Here is a 19849-nt window from a genome sequence, read left to right as displayed (position 1 = left end):
GAATCTTTTCAAACTTTTATGAAATCTTTTCAGACTTATGTGTAAAAGAAAACAACATATTAATGCATCTTAAGAATGTCAAAATCCTTTAGAATAACAAGTAAATGGTAAGGCGAAAAGTTAGGATCTTACTGAATAACAAATGAATAAAATGCCAATGGGACATAAATCAGTAGTGATTGTTTCAGATCAAGGGTGCTGTAAATTCTGATTATTGTGTAGACTATAACAGCTACTTAGTTTCTGTAGCTGGTCTATCCCTTCTTACAAAACATTTAAGATCTCTCACAACTTTAGTTTATTGTTTATTGAATAATGATACATTATCTTTTCTTTATTTTAAATCATTTTATTCTAAACACAAGATTTGAGTTTTTTTCTGATAGGCTGAAAATTAGTTTTTAAAGTTTGCTGTGTGTATAGTTTCTTTTTAGAGTATGTGTTTTATGCTCTCTAGATGCATATGGTTTAGATTTTTTTAAACTGGTTCATTGTTTTTAGGATTGTCTTTCCATCACTTACATTTTCCTAGATATTGAAGGTCATTGTTTTTGCTTTTCACCCATATGACAGCAGTAGGGATTCATTGTAGAAAATATTGTACAAAATATGGACAGAGAAGAGAAGAAACAAATTATCAGAAATGTTACCACCCAGTAGATAGTTATATCCCTTTAATTAATTCTGAGGGACCTCTCTTAAAGAAAATGCCAGGTGGAACAATCTAGCCTTCTAATTCTTGCTGCCATCTGACATGAATAGATTCAAGGTAGAAGTATAGAAAATGTGAGTGCTTGTGTTTTCTCTGACCTGGAATCTTGTGTTAAGAAGTGGAGATTCAGTAACCAAGGTTGTGATAAGGCCTCACACTTGATGTGGTTGTTGGTTATGGGAGTCACAGGTGTGCTGGAGGATGGCTCAATCAGTACACCTTTCTCAATGCTGAAGATAAATAGTGTAGAGCTTTCGTTATGATGGTGTGTCATTGTGTCCTTGTAGTCTCTCTTGAAAACACCAGAACTTAAATTAAGTGGAAATATTTAGAAATGCCATCGCTCATAAAACAAAAATAAAACAATCTTTGTTTTATAGTATTAGAAGTATAATTTATTCTGTCCCTGTGACTTCTTGTTGTTTTCAGTTCTCATGTTTTCATTGTAGTCTTTTGATGATAAGAGTAGATTTAAAACTTTCCAGTCAACCTTTATACTAAAATATTAAGAGCCAGTTTTGGAACACATAAGGTGGTCACTACCATTTTAGTTTGAAGAAAAAGCTTAGCAGTGTATATAATGATTTAATGTGAACTGTAAATCTTATCCTAAAAATGTTACTTTAAATATTTCTGAACCATTTTCCTGCAAATATAGTGATCTGAACCTTTATTATTTATTATTTTTATTTTATTTTTTACACTTGATCTTAGCCAAATATTTATTTATTTCAGAGAGTTACATAGAAAGGGGGAGGGAGGGAGAGAGGGAAGGAGAGAGAGAGAGAGAGAGAGATCAATCGATCACTCCTCAGTTGGCCACAATGGCCGGAGCTGCAGCGATCCGGAGCCAGGAGCCAGGAGCTTCTGGGTCTTCCACACAAGTGCAGGGGCCCAAGGACTTGGGCCATCTCCTACTGCCTTCTCAGGCCATAGCAGAGTGCTGGATTAGAATAGGAGCAGCTGGGACTTGAACCAGCGCTCATATGGGATGCTGGCACTGCAAATAGTGGCTTTACCTGCTATGTGCTGGCCCTACCTTTATTATTTTTTAAAAATTTATTTATTTATTTTGAGTTACAGAGAAAAAGGGAGAGACAGAGATATCTTTGGTCCACTGGTTCACTCCCTAATGGCTACAATAGCCAGCGCTGGGCCAGGCTGAAGACCAGCTTCATTCAGGTCTCCTACATGAGTGGTAGGGTTCCAAACATTTGGGCCATCTCCCACTGCTTCTCCCAGGTCATTAGCAGGGAGCTGGAGTGAAAATGGAGCAGCCCAGACATAAACTGGCATCATCATGGGATGTCAGTGTTGTAGGCGGCAGCTTTCACTGATATACTGGAATAGTGGTCCCTGAACCTTTATTTTTGTGTGAACAGAGAAATTGGAAATGGTGATATTTAGGTACTTCTACATTTACTTACATAAATATCTCTGTGTTGTAATTATTCATGAAGTTGATTTGGCTCTAATGGAGGGAAACCACTATGGGCTTAATGTAGTTGAACACTAAGCTTTTCTTTTATCGTTAAAGACTTGCTCAGTTTTCACTGTATATTTAGTAATTACTGGTTTATTGGCATCTAAATATTAGCATTTAATAATATGAATGCAGTTCGCAGCAATTGTGTGTGTGTGTGTGTGTGTGTGTAAATACAACATGGATCCAGCTCAGGAGGCGTCTTTAACATAGAATACAATATAAATGATGTTCCCCATGCTGCTCCAGTTTCTGTGCTTCCTGGCATCATACAGTCAAGATAAGGCCCTGATATCTTTGGTGATTGAACATTTTCATGTAACCTTCTGTCTTGTCAGAGAGGAAGGCAAATATTGTTATTTGCACTTTTGAAACATGAACTAAAAGTGTGACTTCGTTTTCTTGAATCTACATTCTTTTTTGTACAATATTGGTATTGGACTTAGTGATCTGCCTGTTGAGGAACATAGGGTTTGATTTGAGAAAGACCTGAAACTCAATGCCAGTTTTGTTTCCTGAAGTTATCCTCTTCCTTGGTTTCCTATCTGTGAAAATTAAATTCTTATGTGGAGTTCTGAAGAATTTTGTTGAATTAATATGCTTAAAGTTTCCCAAAGCTCTGTGTGCAGTATAAATGCTCAATTAATGTTAGTTGTACTAATAATAAAGGTAATGATATTTTGTGAGTCATAGTCCACTTTTCAGATATCATGAGCTCAGTTAACTTGGCAGAGAGTGAGGGACCTAACTCAATAGCAATAACCATTTAAATAGAGGTCAGACTTGGTCCTACCTCACCTCACTTACCTATAGGATAGGTAGTGAGTGAGGAGTAAGAGACAAAGAAGATCAAGGAATAACAAGGAAAATAATTTCAGTACAGTCAAGGACAAAGCTCTGGAATCACATCAGACTGGGCATAGTTTGTAAAATAAAGTAGAAGATTTGAATCATCTGCTTACACAGAAAAAGATATGAGACATTATTGTGGTGAGAGGGCAAGCTAGAGTCGTAAATACCTGTAGGTATTCTTCATATGTCATTGCCATTAATATTCTTCATAACGACTGTTTCACTAAAAATGATTGAATTATACTGGATATTCTCTAAGATTGTGGAACTAATACACTAAAGGAAGACTTTTCATTAATTTGCTTTTAATCTTTGAAATTAAGAGGTGTTTTTAAGTTGTCTAATACTAATTTCCATTTACTCTAAATGGTGCTACATTAAAAAAATTACTGAATTTTGATATGTACATTTTTTCATTTGATTATTAAAAATGAGATAAATTTACAGAAAGGTTACTGGCTGCAAGGTAAGGTTTATTGGCCAATGGTAAGGTAAAGGCTTTGAGTTCAGATTTCATAAAGTATTTGGTTCTCAGCCTTTTTCTCATTGTTACCTCAAAGCTTATTTATAAAGGTCACTGCTTGTTTCTTTTCATGTCCTTCAAAGTGCCTTCTGTTCTGTGGAGCATTACCAAGACCAAGTTTTATTCCTACATGTTTTAATATTTTTTTGGCTAACTTATCTTCCCATTCCTTTTTTTTTTTTTTAAAGATTTATTTATTTATTTGAAAGTTGGAGTTACACACAGAGAGAGAAGGAGAGGCAGAGAGAGAGAGAGGTCTTCCGTTTGCTGGTTTACTCCCCAGATGGCTGCAGCAGCTGGAGCTGTGCCGATCTGAAGACGGGAGCCAGGAGCTTCTTCCAGGCCTCCCATGTGAGTGCAGGGACCCAAGGAGTTGGGCCATCTTCTACTGCTTTCCCAGGCCATAGCAGAGAGCTGGATTGGAAGAAGAGCAGCTGGATGTCGAACTGGTACCCATATGGGATGCTAGCACTCAGGCTTTAACCTGCTGCGCCACAGCACTGGCCCCCTTCCCATTCCTTTTTAATGATACCCAAAAAGCATTTACCTGCAGGGGAATCTTTTTTTTTTTTTTTAAGATTTTCATTTAATTTATTTGAAAGGCAGAGTTACAGAGAGAGGTAGAGCCAGAGAGAGAGAGAGAGGCCTTCCATCCACTGGTTCACTCCCCAAATGACCGCAACGGTCAGAGCTAAGCTAATCTGGAGCCAGGACCCAGGAGTGTCTTCCAGGTCTCCCACGCGGGTGCAGGGGCCCAAGGACTTAGGTGATCCTCCACTGCTTTCCCAGGCCATAGCAGAGAGCTGGATTGAAGTGGAGCAGCCGGAACTCGAACTGGTGCCCACATGGGATGCTTGTGCTGCAGGCTGGGGTTTTAACCCACTGTGCCACAGTGCCTGCCCCGGGAATCTGTCTAAAATATGCTTCCTCTTAAGGCCAACATGGTATCCTATTACATTAAAGTACTGACAGTTGTGAAACAACTACCTATGTTCTGGTGGGTGCCACATTTGTAGATCATCTTGCCTTGCTCAATACCGAACTAGATTTTTGCACGCACTCAGAATGAATGTGTGTGAAACTTTCCCACTACCCAAAAAGTAAGGTCAGGAATTAGGAAAGAGCTCTTGTTTAATTTCTCCCAGTGGTACATAAGAAATGCTGAAAACTGTTTTTGTGAAACTAGGCTCAAGGGTTAGAGCTGAGCATATATCTACATTTTTACAACAAGTAATTGTATGCCTTGATAAATATCATACCAAAAAGTTGATGGTTTTATTTTTTGCAGTGTTTGGTTTGTTACTTAGAATTTTGTCCAGGGTCTTTTAAGGTTCTTATTTGTAGTAATGTCATTACAGAACTTCAGACCTCTTTTAAGAATATCACCGTGCATCAATTTTAAGAGAAAATGATGTCAAATTATATCAAGGAATTTTAAGAGCTTATTTCTTGTTGCTGATTCCCTTGAAATGTCTTCATTTCCTTGTCTGTGTGCTGGATGAGACATGGGAAAGGTAGGGATGGATTTGGGCTACAAATGTACTGCACATTTAGGATGGATTGTGTTTCATTTCCTGTGGAACAGCATTCTACTGAAGAGTAGAAGGCAAGTAAAGTTGAAGTAGTGTGGTAGACAAATAATGACCCCTCAGTGGTCTGTGTTCTGATCCCTGGAACTGTGACTTTATATGGCAAAGGATATAAGGTTGTTGGTGAATAAGGTTGCTAATCAGTTTACTTTAAGATAGGAAGATCATCCTGGATTATCCTGATGAGCCCAGTGTAATCACAAGGGTTCTAAAAATGGAAGAGGGAGGCAGAGTGAAAAAACCAGAGATATGACAGCATGAGAGGGACTCAGCCCCTCATTGCTGTCTTTAAAGATGGAAGAAAGGACCAAGAACCACGAGAAGCAGATGGGCACTGCACACTATGTGCAGGGGGAACATTTTCTTTCTTAGGGCTTCAAGAAAGGAACAGCTCTGTAGACACCTTGGTCTTTGCCTACTGGGACCTGTATGAGACTTGTGACCTAAGAAGTCTAAGCTTGTGTGTTTTTAAGCTATTAAGTTTGGGTACTTTGGGTACTTTTTGGCAGTGATAGAAAACTGATACAGTTAAAGTATATTGTGACCAGTGATTCTTTCAGAAGATGATTTCTAAAAGAGGTTTGTTTATTTATTTGTAAGAATTACAGAGAGAAGGAGAGATAGAGTGAGAGAGAAAGACACAGAGAGAGACACATTGATCTCCCGTCTGCTGGTTCACTCCTCCAATGGCTGCAATGGTTAGGGCTAGGCTGGGTTGAAACCAGGAGCCTAGAACTCCATTTAGGTCTACCATGTGAGTGCAGGGACCCAAGCACAGTGGCTGTCTTCTCTTTTCACAGGTGCATTAGCAGGGAGCTGGATCAGAAGTGGAGCAGCCTGGACTTGAACCAGCACCCATATGGGATGTCAGTGTTGCAGGTGACAGCTTAATCTTGTGCCACAACACTGGCCTCTGGAGAATGGTTTCTAAACAGCAGCTACTCCCTCCCCCAACAAAATACTAGAATGACATTTACAAAAAACTGGTGAGGGGCCGGCGCCGTGGCGCACTAGGTTAATCCTCCGCCTGTGGCACTGGAATCTCATATGGGCGCCGGTTCTAGTCCCGGTTGCTCCTCTTCCAGTCCAGCTCTCTGCTGTAGCTTGGGAAAGCAGTAGAGGATGGCCCACAACCTTGGGCCTCTGCACCACCATGGGAGACCAGGAAGAGGCTCTTGGCTCCTGGCTTCGGATTGGCGCATCTCCGGCCGTTGCGGCCATTTGGGGGGTGAACCAATGGAAGGAAGACCTTTCTCTCTGTCTCGCTCTCTCGCTGTCTGTAACTCTACCTGTCAAATAAATAAAATCTTAAAAAAAAAAAAAAAAACAAACAAAAAACTGGTGAAACCAGTACTAATGTGTTTAAATGGGAATGGTCTTCTTGAGCCCAGCCAGATAGACTGTTCTCATTTCTGCAACATCATGGAGGCACTTCTGAATTTCTGCAGATTCTACTTCTAAAATACTAAAAGTAGTATTTTGGGCAGGTGAGTCAAAATGGTATACAAGATGCTGTTGATGTTGGGAGTAGGTATGAAGATCATTTTGCAGTTGTTACAGTAATCTAGTAAAAATTAATGATAGTGACTGAAAGGGGATTTCACCAAGGGGAATGAGCCTAACAGAAGAGAGCAGTAGCTGGTTTGAAAGATGAAGAAGGTATTTGGTTTCAGACAAACTAAATTTGAAGTGATGGTGGGAACCTCTCTTCCCCATGAGATTAATCTAGAAACTTACTGAATATCCTAGACAATTTGTGCTGAAGAGAATGATGACTATGAAACAGTGAAACAGAAGAAAGGAGAAACACATGAATGTTCTGAATCTCTGAGACAGTATGTTGGAGGAAGGAAGAAAGTTAACAGATACTTAAATTTCTTTTCTAGCAGACAGAAGCTGAGAGATCCTTTCAGTTTGCTACAAGTAATCTTTCCAGCTAAGCTAAGGGCCTTTTCCTTGAGAAATTACACACATTCTTAGATATCAGTAGAAATTTAAAAGAGGATCATCTCTGCATGGTCACTGTTAGTACACAAAAATTTAATTCCCCCCTAGGCTTTCCAGCAGCACACAAACACATAAAGAAATCACAGTAATGTTGGATAACACAGATTACTAAAATTGCTGTCCTTCACAGTATTTTTGTTCCTCTGAAACACATATACCTTCCTACCCACTGTGCGCTAAAATAAAGCACATGCCTTTGTAGAGAAAGACTGTCTTTTTGCCAGTTAACACTCTTCTGAGGTGTTCATTGTGTTGCATTTCAGTACAGCAGCATAGTATATGGTTATTTAGTGTCATTTACTATTGTTTTATTTGAAAATAAGTAGATAATTTAGTAAATGTATTGAGTTGTTTGGTTTATATATTTGACCTTTTCTTTCATTTTCCTTTAACTGTGATCTAGCTCTAGTTCATGAATTTTTTTTTTAAATGTCACAATAGACAATAATGGTTTCTATTGCTTATCTCTGGCATCTGAAGGAATTGGTTTTGCTGTTCACTTACTCATTTATTCCTTAGACTTTCTAATTTTAGTCTGCCTGCCATGCCTATGTAAAGTTTAAGGAGTTTTTTCAGTAGTTTTATTTTGTCCTTTCCCAGGTGTATTAATAATTATGGAAGTTGGGGCCAGCATTGTGGCACAGTGGGTTAAGCTACTGTCTGCAGTGCTGGTACCCCATATGAGCGCTGATTACAATCCTGGCTGCTCCACTTCCAATTCAGCTCCCTGCTGATGCACCTGGTTTTTGAAGTTCCTCTCCAAGCTTGTACTACTCCCTTTGCATTGCAAAAATGTTCTTCTAGCTAAAAGGTGGACTCCTTTTGACTTAAGGCCAGTTCCTAGTTTTGTATTTTGCTATTTCCTGCTTATATTCTTTCACACTGAAATGTAAAATGCAGAAATAGTCCAGGACCAACTTTTACTACACTTACTAAGATTAATGGTTCTTCTACAGCTTTAGGAGAGACTCTACTGTTTCTTGGCTTATTTTAATATTATAAGGGTTTTGTTTTTATTGTTTTCACATACCATGGACAAAAGAAGATATTTAACTCAGAAAATATCACTTTATTTCTTAAAGATTTGTTTTATTTATTTGAAAGTGTTACAGAGAAAGGTAGTGATAGAGAGAGGTCTTCTATTTGCTGGTTTACTCCCTGAATGGCTGCAGTGGCCAGAGCAGGGCCAATCCGAAGCCAGGAGCTTCTTTGAGGTCTCCCACATGGGTGCAGGGGCCCAAGGACTTGGGCCATCCTCCGCTGCTTTCCCAGGCACATTAGCAGGGAGTTGGATCGAAAGTGGAGCAGCCTGGACTTAAATTGGCGCCCATATAATATGCTAATATTGCAGGCTGGGGCTTTAACCAGCTGTGCTACAGTGCTGGCCTCAGAAAATATCACTTTTTGTAATTTTTATTTTGTGTCGGAAAGAAAAAGCCAATCGAGATGCCAGAGCTGTGAATTCTGCTAATGTGATCTTGAATGAGTAGTTTGTTCCATAAGTGACAGTGTAGACTAGACCATTTTAGGACTTTCCTCTTTATAACTGTTTTTCTTGATCTGCTCTTTACAAATACTGAAGTGGTATTTTGGTTGGGTTTATATGCATAGGAACATATATTGATTATGTCTTTGCTTTTAAACTTTTAGAATGAGATTTCATGTATCAGCAGTATAGTGTGGCTGCTTTGGCTTGGCTTCATTTTATTGTTATTGCCACAGTAATTCAACTACAAATAATTCAGATGCCAAAAAAACCACCAAAAAAACATAAAAAAGCAAAAACCTCTTGTAACCTTTTGTTAGCTTAGTATATGGATCAACGGAATGATTTAGAGAATATAGTATTTATCATCTCCAAGTTGTTTTCAGGTTAGCTTTTTGAACACAATTAAAATCTCTTGGGCGTATTTACCAACATTTGTGTACCTTTTTTATTTATAGTATGTATAAAACTTTTGAAAATTGTTTGCTCTTCTTTGAAATTTATGGTGGTCTAATATTGTGTGAATAATTCAGAAGAAAATATGTTGGATTTCTTTGCTCTTTCTGTGCATTTGTGTGTGTGTATGTGTGTGTTTCTTTGTGTCCACATATCTATTTACCATTGCTTTTAAGAATCAGGTCCCCCTGGCTAGCCTGAGGGCACTGAAATGGCAGCTCTTGCACCTTTATTGTGTGTTGTAGCAGCTCTACTACAGGGATCTTTGCTGCCATCTTATTTATAGTATTCAAAGCATTGAAAATCACCACTTTTAATACTTTGTAATTAGATGATAATATTTTGGTATCACAGATTTATTCTGTTGATTTTTTTTCTGCTTTTTGAATTCCTAGAGCATTAACCTTGCCTTTTTCTCTTTGTTTTTTAGTATCACAACAAAATTTTAAGTTCTTTAAGACTTTTGTCTCTTTAAATGTATCCCAAAACAGGCTATGTAAATATATTGTATAGTATATAATATTTGTCTAATACATTCTTTCACTCTTCCATATCTTAACTATGGGAGAGTAAACTAACTTACTGATTAGCAAGGGTCTTGATTGCTCTCTTTGTTTTAAGGCACTTTGCTAAACTCCAGAAATAAGTAAGTCAATAACATGTAGAGCCTTTCCTTAAAGAAGCCATAGTCAAGTGGGCGGGAAATAGAATAAGCATCTTGTGGAGAGGGTGGTACACTCAACATGTTTGAAAACATTGAAGAAAGCACAACATGGACTGAATGTGTCCTCCATAATTTTTTATATATTTAAGAGGTTTATTTATTTATTTGAAAGAGTTGCACAGAGGCAGAGAGAGAGAGATAGGTCTTTCATCCGCTAGTTCACCCCCCAAATGGCCATAATGGCTGGAGCTGGGCCTATCTGAAGTCAGGAGTCAGGAGCTTCCCCAGGTCTCCCATGTGGGTGCAGGGGTCCCAACGCTTAGGCAATCTTCTGCTTCCTAAGGCCATAGCAGAGAGCTCAATTGGAAGTGGAGCAGCTAGGACTTGAATCGGCACCCATATGGGATGCCAGCACTATAGGCAGTGGCTTTACCCACTATACCACAGTGCTGCCCCCCATATGTCCTCCATAATTCTTGTGTTGAAACTCTGACCTCTCAGTGTGGCTATATTTGGGGAAGGGACTTTTGAGGAAGTAATTAAGGTTAAATGAGGCTACAGACTCTGATATGTAACTGTTGGTGTCCTTATAAAAGGAGACAGCAGGGATTTCATGCCCTTGTCCTTGGGTGCAAAAAAGGGATTATATGAAGACATAGAAAGGTGGTAGCTGTCCACAAGCCAGAAATAGAGGTCTTACCAGAAACTGACCATTCTGGCACCTTTATTGTGGTCTTCTAGGCTCCAAAACTGTGGGAAAATAAATTTATGATGTTGAAACCACCTGGACTGTATTTTGCTAATGGCATTCTGAGCAGACTAAGAGTGACTCTTAAGTGTGCTAGTGATGGCCTTGGAGATCTCTAGGAAAAGGACACTCATTAGTGGCATCTTAGTGAACAAAGAGTGTGCTGGTAGAGACTTGATGCATATGCAAAGGTGTGGAAGTGTAAGGAAGTAAAATGTGGTCAAGGCACCTCAGTGAAGACCGTGGGAAGAGATGGCAGGAGGTGATCCTGAAAGGGCTCAGATCAGACAGCGCACTGTTGGAAATGGAGGGAAAAAAGATGGAGCCAAGATAGGAGCAGAATTTGTGGTTTTGGAATGAGACTAAAAAAAATTTTTTTTTTTTTAAGATTTATTTTATCTACCTAGGCAGAGTTACAGAGACGGGGGAGAGACAGAAAGAGACCTTCCACCCTCTGGTTCACTCCTCAGATGGCCTCAATTGGCTGGGCTAAGCTGAACTCATGAGTCAGGAGCTTCATCTGGGTATCTCATGTAGGTGCAGGGGCCCAGGCCCCCGGGCTATCTTCTGCTTTCCCAGATGCATTAGCATTAGCAGGGAGCTGGATTGGAAGTGGAGTGTCTGGGATTAGAAAGCAGTGCTCAAATGGGATGTTGGTGTTGCAGGTGGCTGCTTAACCTGCTGTGTCACAGTGCTGCTCCCAGAGTCCAAAGTTTTAAGCTCAACTCTGAATTTATTTTTTTGTAAAAGGGTTATACTAAAACCCACCTTATTAGTGCCAGTCATCTAATAAATCAGGTGTGTTGGGTTCCAAAGGTTGAACTCGTTATAGTTTGCCTGTGGCTGCAAATAAAAATGCAGCTATGTTTGTAATACTGTTGTCAAGTGGGGTTAAGTAGAGGTAAGGGAAATTGAGGTATTTTGTCTCATGTCCTATTCTGTGGAAGGTGAAGTAGCACCTTTTCTTGAGTGAGAGATTCATCTTGAGAAGGTACTGGTGGTGGTAATGAATTTGCTGTGGGAATGGGAGCCAGAGGACAGTAAAGGTACTGAGTTATTGCTGGTTGTTTTTGAAAATCCAGTTGAGCTTGAACATCAATCTTTACTGGCACTGATCCAAGCAGTTGATTTCTTTCTTTAGTAACACATCACAGTGTAAAACACTAAAGAGAATAGAGATTGTTGGATTGGTCCAAAATTGGGAGTCAGCCACATGAGAGGCAGAATGTTACAATGAGGGTTAAAAGTAGTGGGGAGTCAGAAAGTGGAGTGATATTCATGGGATCTATTTGGTTTGGAAAGAAAGTGACAGTAGTAATGTCATGCCTCTTGGGCCAAACTTTGACCTACATTTGTGTAGTCTGTGGACCAAGAATGGTGTTTACATTTTTTAATAGTTGGTAAATAATAGAAAATATTTTATGATGTGAAAATTATATTAAATTCTAGTGTTAAGATCCTTGAGTAAAATTTTAATAGAACATTTGTATGCTTGTGGCTACTTTTACCCTACAAGAAGAGGGATCAGTAGTTGTGACAGAAACTTTGGCCTACAAATCCTACAATATTTACTATCAGGCCTTTGTTTAAAAAAGATTTATTTATTTATTTACTTGAATGAGCTACAGAGAAAGGCAGAGAGAGAAGAGAGAGAGAGAGAGAGACCTTTCATCTGCTGGTTTATTTCCAAATGACCACAATGGCAGAGGCTGGGCCAGGCTGAAGCCAGGAGCTTCTTCCAGGTCTCCCACTTGGGTACAGGGGCCTACTGACTTGGGCTGTCTTCCACTGCTTTTCCAGCACATTAGCAAGGAGCTAGATTGGAAGTGGAGCAGCCGTATCTTGAGCTGAAACCCACATGGGATGCCAGCGCTGTTGGCAGTGGCTTTACTTGCTGTGCCATATCACAGGCCCCTGTTACGCCTTTTATAGAAAAAGCTTGCTGTTTCTTGGGCTGGAGTACTAGTGGCATTGAACATAGTGGTAGGAAAAGACTGTGCAAATTTGGTGTCAGTTTAAATCAAAGAAGCAAGCAAGAATTCAGAGATTAGAACATTTGGGTAAGTAGGTCCTTGGAGTTATAGGAGTCAGTTATTATTTATTTAGGTGATCAAAACATACTGTATTTGACCAACACGAGATCCTTCAGGCTGGCTTCTCTTTGTCTTGTCCCAATCATTCTTAGAGAACTTGCCATACTTTGTCTAAACAAAGTGTTTCAGATTCATATTTTCCAAGCTCTAATTCAGGAATCGGCCCTTTTCCCAAGGAACTCTTAACTCTTTTTAGTGGAGAACAGTGTTTAGAAACCAAGAGCTGGTGAGATAGGTGTTTGTTGCAGCAGTGACTTTGCCGCTTGGAACACTCACATTCCGTATCAGAGTGCTGGTTCCAGTTTCTGGCTGCTCTGCTTCTGACCTAGCTTCCTGCTAGTGTGCATGAGATGATGTCTCTAGTATTTGGGTCCTTGACCCATGTGGGAGACCTTTTTTTCAGTTGAGATCTGGTTTCCTGGTTTTGGCTTGGCCCAGCCCTGGCTGTTGTGGGCATTAGGGGGTGAACCACCAGATGGAATATCTTTATTTTCTTTCTGCCTTTCAAATAAAAATGAAAATAAATAAAAATTAGAAGAAACCTACATCTAGGGTATACTAGGCTTTCTTAACGGCTGCTGATAAACATTCTGATTACTGGTATGTTTGTTGTGGCTACTGGTTGGCGTATTTAAGTCTTCATAAACGAGAAAAAATGTGTTTGTGCATTTCTATAGCTTTTTGTGTGTGTGTATTTTTAACTTTAACCATAAGGTCTCACTGGTTCCCCAGTTCCATCCAACATCACATTTCCTCAGTGTTTCCATGCTTTGTTTTGCCTCAGAAACAGTATGCATATACTGAGATCTTATTGAAAATTGGCACTTAAATTCCAAAGTATTTTATCTGTCAGAAATATATAAAAATCTCCTAATTATGTCTGTTTGACTCATGTTTCTTGAAATGGGAACATGTTCTTTTATGAAGGGATTGAGTTGGTTCTGAATTAAATAATAGAAAAGATACCTATTGAGGTCAGCGCCGTGGCTCACTTGGCTAATCCTCCGCTTGCGGCGCTGGCACCCCAGGTTCTAGTCCTGGTTGGGGTGCCGGTACTAGTCCTGGTTTCTTCTCTTACAGTCCAGCTCTCTGCCGTGGCCCGGGAGGGCAGTGGAGGATGGCCCAGGTGCTTGGGTCCCTGCACCGGCATGGGAGACCAGGAGGAAGTACCTGGTTCCTGGCTTTGGATCGGTGCAGCGCGCTGGCCATAGTGGCCATTAGGGGAGTGAACCAACAGAAGACCTTTCTCTCTGTCTCTCTCACTGTCTATAACTCTCTCTCTGTCTCTCTGTCTCACTGTCTAACTCTGCCTGGCCAAAAAAAAAAACAAACCTATTCAGTACTTGATAAGTGTCAGGGACTGTTACAGGTAATTTATATGTATCTTGTCTTTAATCTCACACTAACTCTGGAAGGCAACTATTGGTATTAATATTGTTTTTACCTGTAGCAGTTGAGGCTCAGAAATGTCAATTATATTTCCTTATGTTGCATACTACAGAGTTGTAGAATTAAGGTTTTAACCTAGGGCCCACACTATATTATATGATTATTTAAGTGCAAGTCTTTATTTAAATCAAAAAAAGCATTTTCTCCTAGAATTTGACTTATACGGAACATAAAATTAGATATACTCCATTCTACAAATGATCCTTTCTAAAGCAGAGATGGGGAACTTTATTTTTTTCCCCTGTCAAGGACCGTTTGGCTATTTATTGCATCATTTCACAGAGCATAGAAAATTAGCAGCTTAAAAATTAGCCTGATAGGATTTTTTTGGAATTTGAATCCCACCTGCAATTGCCTTGGCAGAGCCAGACCAAATGATTTCGTGGGACCATCCCCACCCCAGTTCTGAGGAGCAGTAAATGACTAAGGTTATGTTCCTGATGTAAATCCTGCTGAATTCTGACCAAAATTTTACATTTTTTCGGTGTTGTCGCTCATCACCATAACTGGCATTGATTCAGTCCAGATATATTTAATAAGTTAAGTTACATGGTTTCTGAGTGGAGGTTGCTAAAAATTTATGAGTTTTTCCTGTGAAGAAAGTGAGTACCTTAACAACAATAAAAATATAGGGTCCAGTGTTGTGGTGAAGAGGCTAAGCCTCTGCCTGCGGTGCCAGCATCCCATATGGGCACTGGTTCGAGTCCTGGCTGCTCCTCTTTCAATCCAGCTCTCTGCTTATGGCCTGGAAAGGCAGTGGATGATGGCCCAAGTGCTCTGGACCCTGCTTCCCCATGGGAGATCGGAAGAAGCTGCTGGCTTCAGATCTTCTCAACTGTTTGGGGAGCGAGCCAGCCAATGGAAGACTTTTCTTTCTGTCTCTCCCCCTTTGTAACTGTGCCTCTCAAATAAATAAATAAAATCTTTTTTTTTTTAAGAATAAAAATGTAAGTAAGAAAACTTTTATCAACTTTCTGTAATAGTTTAGGTATTTTGTATTTTTTCTTACAGTTTCTGAAAGGCTGTCCTAAGTCATTTTGCTTACATTCCTATGTTCTAATGTTTGAATAGATTTTTTCCTATTTTAGAAAGTTGTAAAATAACATAAAACTTGAATTTCATACCTTATTCTCCATTTCTAAATGTGTGGTTTTGGCCAAGGCAGTTAGTGGGTCCCAGTTTTTTAATTTGTGGAATGGAGAGATATCTTCTGCAGTTTTCACCTCATAAGAAAAATCTTTGGGGCTGCCATTGTGTTATGGCCCTGTGAACCAAGATGCTGCCTGTAGTGCTGGCATCCCGTATGAGCACCTCTTTGATTCCTGACTGCACTCCTTCCAATCCTGTCTGGCTCCCTGCTAAGGCATTTGGGAAAATAGCGGAAGATCGCCCAAGTACTTGGACCCCTGCCACCTATGTGGGAGACCAGGGTATGGAGTTCAGGCTCTTGCTGAGGCTTGGCCTAACCTCAGCTGTTGTGGCCATTTGGGGAGTGAACCAGCAGTTAGAAGATCTCTTTTTCTCCCTCCCTCCTCCTCCGTTTCTGTAACTTTCAGATCAGTAAATAGAGATGTTAGGGGCTGGTGCTGTGATGAGTCCAAGTTCGAGTCCCGGCTGTTCTGCTTCCTATCCAGCTTCTTGCTAACATGCCTGGAAAAGCAGCGGAGGATGGCCCAAGTCCTTGAACCCCTGCACCCATGTGGGAAACCCGGAAGAAGCTCCTGGCTTTGTTTTGGCCCAGCCCTGGACATTGTGGAGTGAACCAGTGGATGGCCCCTCTCTCTCTCTCTCCCTCCCTCCCTCCCTCCCTCTCTTTTTCAAATACAATAAATCTTAAAAATAAATAAATAAATACAGATATCTAAAAAAAGATCTTTAAACTGAGTTTAAAATCTAGAAGGATAGTTTTTGAATCTTCATAGCTGGCACAATTCCTGAGGCATAAATAAGTGATCTGGTTTTGCTTATCATATAAGGGAGTCATCAAATATAATATGTTTGTGCTAAACAGTTTTTTTTTTTAAATTTTTTATTTTTTGACAGGCAGAGTGGACAGTGAGGGAGACAGAGAGAAAGGTCTTCCTTTTGCCGTTGGTTCACCCTCCAATGGCCGCTGTGGCCGGCGCGCAGCGGCCAGTGCATCATGCTGATCCGAAGCCAGGAGCCAGGTGCTTATCCTGGTCTCCCATGGGGTGCAGGGCCCAAGCACTTGGGCCATCCTCCACTGCACTTCCTGGCCATAGCAGAGAGCTGGCCTGGAAGAGGGCCGGGACAGAATCCAGCGCCCCTGCTGGGGCTGGGACTAGAACCCGGTGTGCCGGCACTGCAAGGCGGAGGATTAACCTATTGAGCCACGGCGCCGGCCTATGCTAAACACTTAAAATATAAATATTCAAATGTAAAGTAATATTGTTTTGAGTAATTTTTGTTGACAGCTCATTTAGTATTTTAAAGTATAACGTTGATAATGTTAATTTTACTCATCCAGTTTGTACACTAATAGTTTGACGATCAGTCCAATTAACATGAAATAATCTCTTATGTTCCTAAAAAATCTTTAAAGTGTGTCAGTTCAACCAAATTAAAAATAATTTTTAAAGAGTTTTCTGGAAATACACTAGCCATCTAAACAGACTGTAAACTAAAACCATTCTTTAAACTTCTCTCTGCAGCCTGCCTGTGTCCTACTCAACTGACTGGACCAGTTATGAGGCAACTGTTAAATGCAGCCTGCAGGGAGGTACAAAGTCAGAGTTCAACAATCTTTCACAAGCATTTTGGTTGCTGAGTTTGGATGGTGTTTGCCATATGTGTTTTAATGACTCAAGGACCCATTGATGACAAATTAATTGTTTAAGCCCTAGCACTTACTTGAGTGCCCATGGTGTTATTGTGATCTGATGATGACAGTTCATTTTTTAGAACTGTAAATTTTCTCTGAATCATTAGCAAAAATAATAGAATTTTTTTTCTAGTAAATGAAATGATGCAATTTTTTTGTTGTTGTTCTTTATTTTTTAAAATGTGTGTTTCCCTGTGGTCTCAGACATACACTTGTGGGTTCTAGTTGTTGTAGTTTGTTATTTCTGATAATGTGAATTGTGAATTACTTCCTGGCATAAAATCTTTGAATAAGATTAAAATGTTGCTATATTACATGGGAGAATCTAGAACACATAATTTTTTCTTTCATGCTTGGAATCTTAATTTATTCTGTGACATGTATGATATTCTTGCCTGTATTTCTCTGGTGTTACGAGATTACATGAGTTGCTGTTAAAGCATTTAGGAAACTTAAAGATGATACATATTATGGAATTTTGTATTTTGAAAACATTTTATGTATTTATATTTATTAGAGAGAGAGAGCTTTCATGCTAGTTCACTCTCCAAATTCCCATAACAGCTGAGGCTGGACCAGGTCAAAGCTAGGAGCTGGTATCAACCTGAGTTCCCATGTGAGTAGCTGGAATCCAGGTACTTTGATCATTAACTGCTGCCTCTTAAGTGTGGCTCAGCTAGAAATGAATTGGAAATGGAGTGGGGAGTTGAAATCAGGCACTCTGAAATCAAGTGCAAGCATCTCAAATGGCATCTTACCTGCTGTACCAAATGCCCACTTGCTATTTTGTTTTATATAGTCTTTACTAGTGTCCATTCATGGATAAGGTGCTCATCTTGGACTTTGGGAAGATGCCATCTTAAAAGGCTGAAACTTTGTAGTTAACCTACCTCTGTTTTTTGTGTAGTAAATAAGCTTAAGACTTTTTGGATTTTTTTTTTAAATAAGATTTATTTATTTGAAAGGCAGAGCAACCAAAATGCTTGTGAAAGATTGTTGAACTCTGACTTAGTACCTCCCCGCAGGCTGCATTTAACAGTTGCCTCACAACTGGTCCAGTCAGTTGAGTAGGACACAGGCAGGCTGCAGAGAGAATTTTAAAGAATGGTTTTAGTTTACAGTCTTTGTTCAGAAGGCTAGTGTATTTCCAGAAAACTCTTTAAAAATTATTTTCAATTTGGTTGAACTCACAGACTTTAAAGATTTTTTAGGAACATAAGAGATTATTTCATATTAATTGGACTGATCATCAGACTATAAGTAGTGAAGTAGAAAACTAGAATTTAAACTCTCACAGTGTTTTATACCTACTCAATAAGTAGGTACTTATTAACTGCTTGCTAAGACCATATGACTGTGATGAATATATTAAATGACATTATTTTTGTCTTCAGTGAGTTTATAGTTTGAACAGAAAAGATGTGTGAAGCCAGAGAAGACTGTACAAGACAGTTAATTTTTACTTAATTATGTAACAACTGCTTCCTTTAGTCGGGAAAAAAAATTACAAGAGTAGGCGTTAGCTGCTGAGGTGGAATTTAAACTGCTGAAGGGGTCGGTGTCTGCATGCTGCCTGAGCCCGTGTAGGCAGCTGGTCTTTCTGAGACTCCTGGTGAGGATAGGAAGGCAGCTGCTTAGCCCTCCTAAAACAGAGCAGTTTGCTCAGAGGCTCCTGAATCATAATTCAGAAGTAAACTGTTCATTAATCTTTAGCTGAAAAGACGGTCAGTTCAGTTCTGTCTCTTTGAGCCACCCATATCCTCTTCCCTCCTTTTTAGTAGTCTCAGCTCAAAGGGAAGAATGAAGCAGAGGAGCAAACATCATTTGCTGCTCATGCAGTTTCGGGCAAATTATTTAACTTGTAGTCTTCAGTTTCCTTATCTATAAAATGGGAATAATAATTATCATAAAATTGTGAAGATGAATAGCTAATACACTGCACTTAAAGTTCTAATACCAACTTTCCTTCACTTCTGTGACTAAAAGGGCACATTCTAAACTTCATTTTCAAGCACAAATAAACAAAAAGTGGGAAAAAAGTACTATTTCTTAAATCTAGTGAAATTATGACTTATTGACCTCCTTAAGAACTACAGAGCAGAAATGTAAATCCTGAAGTTAGAGGTGTCAAGAAGTAAAGCTAGAGACCAGTACACATGGAAATGAGTGAATGAATGCACGTGATCACATGTAAGTTGATTAAAGAAGGAAATGTGGAAAAATGACAGCAGCGTTTTTGGTTGTCCTCTGGGTTATAAACTGGGCTGAGACGCCTGACAGACTGGATTTTAGTTGTGTTTGGCAATGGGTGCTGTGAGCTTATGATGTCTCTGAACTTTGGTTTCAAGGAGTATAGAGCATGGTGCTGGTGCTGTGGCATAGCGGGTAAAGCCACTGCCTGTGTGCCAGCATCCCATATGGGCGCCAGTTTGATTCCCGGCTGCTCCACTTCCGATCCAGCTCTCTGCTATGGTTTTGGAAAGCAGTAGAAGATGGCCCAAGTCTTTGGGCCTCTGCACCTGCACGGGAGACCTGGAAGAAGCTCGTGGCTCCTGGCTTCGTTCGGATCAGCGCAGCTCTGGCGGTTGTGGCCAATTGGGGAGTGAACCAGCAGATGGAAGACCACTCCCCCACCGCCTCTCCGCCTCTCTCTCTGTAACTCTGACTTTCAAATAAATAAATATTTTTTTTTTAAAGGAGTATAGAGTAATATTAGAGCCCAGTGCTAGGTATGTAATGTAGTAGGCACATAGGAAATGGCTGTAACATGTTATCATTACTAAAAAGAAATTGAAGTTTATGTTTGCATTAGCTTTTGTTACCATAATGAAATACCTGAGATATTCTGAAATCGAGGTTTATTTAACTTAGGTTTGGAGCTTCAGATTCCAAATGGCATGGTGTAGGCTTTGGCTCTGGCCAGGGACAGACCCATGGCACAACGT

General features: G+C 39.8%; 1 protein-coding gene across 16 annotated transcripts in view; it reads left to right on the top strand.

Annotated features, from left to right (window-relative positions):
* Window positions 1–19849, top strand: part of PCMTD1 (protein-L-isoaspartate (D-aspartate) O-methyltransferase domain containing 1) — an 81204-nt gene that overhangs the window by 11246 nt on the left and 50109 nt on the right. Inside the window, exon 2 of one of the 16 annotated variants that reach the window (XM_070076601.1) lies at window positions 16735–16802. The exons of the other annotated variants lie outside the window; for them this stretch is intronic. The gene's annotated coding sequence lies outside the window, so the exon portion shown is untranslated. The remainder of the gene's footprint in view (window positions 1–16734; window positions 16803–19849) is intronic. 16 annotated transcript variants of the gene reach the window in all.

This window comes from Oryctolagus cuniculus, chromosome 6 (genome assembly GCF_964237555.1).
Source record: "Oryctolagus cuniculus chromosome 6, mOryCun1.1, whole genome shotgun sequence".
NCBI classification, from domain to species: Eukaryota; Metazoa; Chordata; class Mammalia; order Lagomorpha; family Leporidae; genus Oryctolagus; species Oryctolagus cuniculus.
Note: the sequence above shows the minus strand (reverse complement) of the source record. Positions and strands in the feature narration are given on the sequence as shown.